The sequence below is a fragment of the Pteropus alecto genome, unplaced genomic scaffold, assembly GCF_000325575.1.
Source record: "Pteropus alecto unplaced genomic scaffold, ASM32557v1 scaffold146, whole genome shotgun sequence".
Taxonomy (NCBI): Eukaryota; Metazoa; Chordata; class Mammalia; order Chiroptera; family Pteropodidae; genus Pteropus; species Pteropus alecto.
Window position 1 is genome coordinate 334895 of NW_006442107.1, and position 6039 is coordinate 340933.

The 6039-nt window shown below is 37.8% G+C and overlaps 1 pseudogene; it reads right to left on the reverse strand.

Annotated features, from left to right (window-relative positions):
* Nucleotides 1–974: 974 nt before the first annotated feature.
* The window catches only part of LOC112469240, a 10161-nt pseudogene continuing 5096 nt past the window's right edge, over nt 975–6039 (reverse strand).

The window sequence follows — 6039 nt, forward strand, 5'->3', positions numbered from 1 at the left end:
GGGCAATATGGTAAGTATACTTTAAAGTTTTAGTTACTAGTAATAGTATTCATATTGTTAGTATTACTTAGATGTTAAATCACAATATTCAATGTAATGCCAAAAATAATTCATGCCCAGCTATGAATATCAACAACATCTGAAAACTAGAAAAGGGTGCAGGTAAAAAGAACAATGTGATGTGCTTGATGCAGTCGTCCATAACTGGGAACTTATCAATTAAGCCTTTCATGATCCAGAATTAATTATGAAAACAAAAATTAAAGTGTAATGAGTTTATTATGTAAATTTATTCCCAATGTTTCTATTCATCATGTATTTCACTTTCTCAAAACAGCAAAAAGGAGGCAAGAATGGAGGCCAATTGGAAACATTTAGTGAATGATATATGGAGCCCTATACATTTATGAAATATTAGAAGTATAAAAATAAAGAAATGTATTCAGATTATTTAGTTCAAAAGGCTGGAGATTTTAAAAGGATACACAATGGTTAAGATAGTAAATTACATGTTGTGTGTATTTCATGATAAAAAAATTTAAAAAGTACACAAAATAATGCATATATTCTTAAAAGGGGCAACAACCATGCTGATACCTATAAATTTTTGTAACAAATGTAAATAAAGTTTATGCAAAAATGTTAGCAGTTAATCACAAAGGAATTGATTTTTAAGCAAAATAAGACTAAGAAAATTTGCTTACTTATAAACTTAAAAGGAGAGAAACTTATAGGTGCACATTCAAGATTTCTTTGGTTTTTAAAGGAAGTCCTAACCTAGGTGTATAACTGGAAGCTTCTGTTCGAGGAAAAGGGTACTGAGTGTGAAGATATATGAAATATGAAGTTATAATAGAAAACATCAGCTATTCAATCAAAGCAGTATCTATTCAATTGTGAGATAAAGAGTGTAGGTCCTAAGCACTGTAGGAGTTGACATGAAGGGGACCTGTGCTGGTGCTAAGGGCCTGGCCTTAAAGAGGTGGGCTGTGAGCTGTGTCCTTAAAGACCACAAACAGGCAGGAACAAGCAGTGACACTACACTTCAGAGAAAAAAGATGAAAGACACAAGATTCTAAGGGACAATGAACAAGTAGAGAATTAACAGATAAAGTTTCATGCTGGTGTGACTGAATTAACCCACCCATTTTCCCCCTGAAGTTGCTTCTAGTGGTTGTAATCGAGTTCACATGGTCCTGGGAGAGCTACCAATGTCTCAAGATTTCCACTGGGGTTCAGCCCTGACAACCAGCCCAGAGAACTAAAGAAGCTGAGAAAGAAAAGCAAGATCATAAAGTGAGACTCTTCTGTATGGCATACCTGCCACATCTTACAAACCCAACTGTCATTCATTGCTTCCATCAGTAATTTATTTACATTACTTTTAAAATAATTAAAAATTGCATTATTAAAGTAACCTCAGTGGCATGATACATCGTAACAGCAAAGCAGAGAAGCTAGTGAGGAAGAAAAACGGTGCTTTTCCGCGTTTAGATTGTTTGTGACCAAGCTGTGGATACAGTTTCAGTGTCTCCCATCTACTGATGGTTTCCCAGCTCCTCCAGGGAGCCAGTTCCAGGAGCCCTCCTTGGTTATCCCTCCACAGACCTGTTGGACTCCAGTTCATCTTTACATATTTTTGTCCTCCCAAATAGGCTGTAAGTTCCTCAAGGGCAGTGACCCTGTTAATCCTCTCACTACTATTCCCTGGCAGTGCGGCCTCAGGTAAACTACCTGACCTCTTTGGACCTCAATTTCTGATTCACTAATGGGGATTGTGAACCTGTGAGTTAACACATGAAAAGCAATTTGAACAATCAGTGTCTGCCCACAGTGAGCATCCAAAATATGTTAGCTGTCTGATTCATCCAGACCTTAGCACAGTATCTGACATTTAGTTTGTGCTCAGGAAATACCTGTTGAATGAATAAATGAATTAATTTGTTCATTCATTTCTTGGGCAGAAAAACTTGTATTCTCTGTTTCTCTCCCAGAACCTAGCACAGTGGTTGATTAATATATTTGTATTAAAAAAAAAAAAAAAAGGCTACAAGGCAAAGATTCTACTTGAAATGAGGAAGCAAAGCCAATGGGTGGCATTCCAGATCTCCAAGAGAGATTTTTTTTTTTTTTTGACCAGAGATCATATCTTTGAATTGTTCTACTTAAGCATTTCTGTAGTTACCTACTTATTCCACCAACACATGAGATACATGTGAGATCTCTCTGAACTTTATCTCCTACAAAGAAGTAGCTCCCACTCCCACAAAGTAGATGGGAATGTGAAGAAATCCAGCTCCCATTCCTAAAATATTGATTTCTACAATATGTATGATGCTGCCATCGCATCCTTCCTGAAGCTTTGGAATCACTCTTTAATAACAACTCATAGGAGCACTGAAATTTTGGACCTAATCATTGGTTTGTCAAACATGCCCAAGAATCAGCAACTGGCAGGTATAAACCTGTCCCAAATTTTATGGGTGGAGTGTAGGTGGTATGGATAATTCCATTCGGATTAACACCAGTATTACTGAAAACCAACTTATCCCCTACAAGATTGCACCAGTTTTCTATCAGATGTATAGACAGTACCTCGCCTAAACATTCTAATAAATTAAAGAGAACTTCCATAAAAAATACGGATGAGACTTTAATTCCTAAGATTGAAATACTGAAAAGACACTGAAGTAAAAAAAAAAAAAAATCAGTATTCTAGTTCTAGGGCCACTCCCTTGTGAACCCTAAGGCCAAGGACAAGTCACTTAATATCCCTAAAATGGAGCCATAATACCTGCCTCACCTACACTGGGGGATCACTGTAACCATTTACTCATATAATAAGCACTTACTAGGCACCTACCATGGACCAGGCTGAAAGTAAAGTACTAGAGTAAAAATATACATTTGATGCCATCTCCTAAAGAAATATGTTAATATAAACTGCAAATGTTATAAAATGGATAGTATTATTACATTATCATAAGCATAGTTATATTATTTAAGGATAATAAAAATAAAAATCTTACAGCAGGTGCTCCTGGATTGCTTCCTAGCCTACTCCAAAGGAAGATATTTACCTTCATCTCCATTTCTGTATTTTGATTTCACCACTCCAAAAAGGCCTTCACTGACCATCCTAAGATATCCCTCCCCTTGTTGCTATTTTTTTTAAACCATGGCACTTGTTTGTTTCCTTCCTAATGAATACTTGTAATTACCTATTATGTCTGCTTACTTGTTTATATTTAACTCTGCCACTAGACATACATTTCATGAAGTCGGAGATTTTGTTCTTGTTATCGTGCCTTGATCTCTCAGCAGTACCTAATACAGTGCCTGGAGCATATTAAGCACTCAATAAATACGTTTCATAAAAGAATGGAAAAATAATCATATCATTAAGAGCCACCCCAATTGAAGAGAAACAAATGTGATGGCTTAGAAATAATGAAACTGAAAATGAATCAATGAAAATTTCAGACTCATATTCTTGGTTAGTGTTAGTCTGCATTTGTTGTTTATTCAGAGATATTGGTTCACCATATTGTTTGATTCTTTTGTTTATTCAGAGATATTGGTTCACCATATTGTTCGATTCATTTTACAGATAAATAAACCGAGGCTCAAAGAGGGTAGTAGCTCAGGTAGTAAGTGGCAGAGCCTTTCTCTTTTCTTCACCATTTCATCCCTAAGGACTGCAAATGGAGACCCCAGGAATAATAGAGAGAAAACAGGAGGAGAGATCAAGGCACAATAGTTCTTGCAAAGCACAGTGACAAGAGTTGATAAGACATAGTAAAAATTTGCCTCCCTAGAGATCTGAAACCACTGAGGCAGTGTCCTCATTCCATGTATGAAGAAACCCAGTCTTGCTCAGGGAAAGTGATTTGCCCAAAATACTTCTACCCTGGGTTTCTAGCAGGTCAGCAGTGATTCCCAAGTCCAGATAATACCCTCTCCCTCTAGTTTTCTTTCTCTGCTTATTCCTTTGGTCTTTTCTTTCTCTGGAAGAAAGTTGTTTAAAAGGCACAAAGAACGAGCCAGAAAAGACAGTGTCACTGCATTCACAGAAACAGGATTTGGCCTTCAGTATAGCCTGAACTGGGTACTTTACAATCAGGTTTTCACGCACATGTATTAAATAAACCCTTCTTTGTTTTGGCCCAGAAGTCTACAGGAAATCAATTTCTTACAGAATTTCATGTAGAACTACAGCTATCCCCTTTGTAAAACAGAAACTTCGGACTAACACCGTTCGCAAAACTCTGGTGGTGTGTGAGCGCCATCTGATGCCCAGAGGCAGGGTGGCTTCAGTCTCAGACCTCTGGCTTCAGATATATCCTATCCACAAAATGTCATCAAAATACAGAGCCAACCACTGGGATGCCACGGATTTCATCATCAATAATGCATAGCCAATAATGAACATTATAACTGCTAAAAACCTCAATTGTAAACTTGATGTTCCTATTTTTTTTATACGAATCTCGTTCTATACTTGTGGCCTAAGACTTATCAAGGCATAGCTCATATATTTATTTTTATATTATGTCATGTTCTATTTCATTTATTCAACTAATATTTGTTGAGCACCTACTCCATGTGACACCCAATTCTTGATACTGCCGAGAAAGCAAAAATAAATAAGAAGAAGAAAAACCTGCCCCAAGGAGTTTCCGCTCTTGCAGTAGAGATAAAACATCATGACAGCTCAGAATAAAGTTGTCTTACAGCTCTCTAACAGCTGAGAGGATCGAAAAGGTTTTATGAATGTGAGCAAGAACTCACTTGGGGTGACTACTGCCTTGTAGGGCGATGGTGGGTAGCATTCCTCTCCTTGAAACTGGTGGACTCAGCAAAGGGAGGATTATGGTAGGTATAGATCAGCCTGATACACTGAAACCTGGCAGCTGGGGAAGTAGGAAGGATCCAATAACATAGAGAGAAGGATAAGGCAGAAGAATGTAACTCAAGAGCAAAAAGAATTTCCTTCTTTTATGATAGGATAAATCCCCAGGTGCTGATGATGGGCCCCTCCGTCCTGCCACAAGCCTAAAATGACACAAATGTCTATGAGCTCCAGCTCTGGGCTCCTCCCCCAGCAGATTCTTCCCCCCAAGTAGGCTGTGAGACCATTGAACTTGGGCTTTGAATTTAGAAGTGCCTCGCTGAGAAAGAAAGGCCTCAAACCTCTGCACTAACCGTGAACTTCAATCAGAAGTACCTTCTTTCCACTGCTTTCTGGCTAGTTCATCAGTGGTCTTTTAACTGGGTACAAGTATTCTAGGGCACAGGAAGATTTTCAGAGGACACATGGGCCTAGATGCTAGATCCTCAATTTCCATGTCTTTTTCTAAAAGCTATCACCCTAGGCAGGCCTCTGATGTGGGGCAGGGTCACCTGCCACCTCCTCTTTCATAATCTTCCTTTCCTTCCTCATAGAGAGAAAATTCAGCCTTCACCCAATCTTATTCTGGAGCCTTATCCCAGGTTGGAAAAACCTCCATGTCGCTAGACACAGAGGCAATTTGAGAAAGCATCTCCCCTGAGGAAGAATCCTGTGAGGGCAAAGCAAAATAGGAGGGTAGGAAATACTGAAAGAGGTAAAGCCTTACTCATCCAAGTGACACACTCAAGGCAAAATTTTGTCCTCCAAACCTTTATTCTCTCTCTATCACGTGTGCTCTTCTCTTTTTCCTTCCACTTTAGGGTAAGAATTAAGAATTGGATGGTTGGTGAAGAAATGAAAAAAAGATGAAGAATGTCACTTTTTGTCAGAAAGAAAGTCTGATTTGACAAGAAGGAATGGTTTTGTTGATTAATTACATGGTGGGCATATTTTATGAACAGATAACAAACCTGTGGTTTGAAAAATACATTTAGTGCACATATATAATATACAATAATCTGGTAGCTACATCATTTACAACTATTTAAGCTTATGATTAAAATGTTTTAAATATCAAGTGTAAATGCAAGAGGGGAGATATGTTTTCAAATTATATGAAATTAATGCAAGTAAAAAAACAAGAAGGA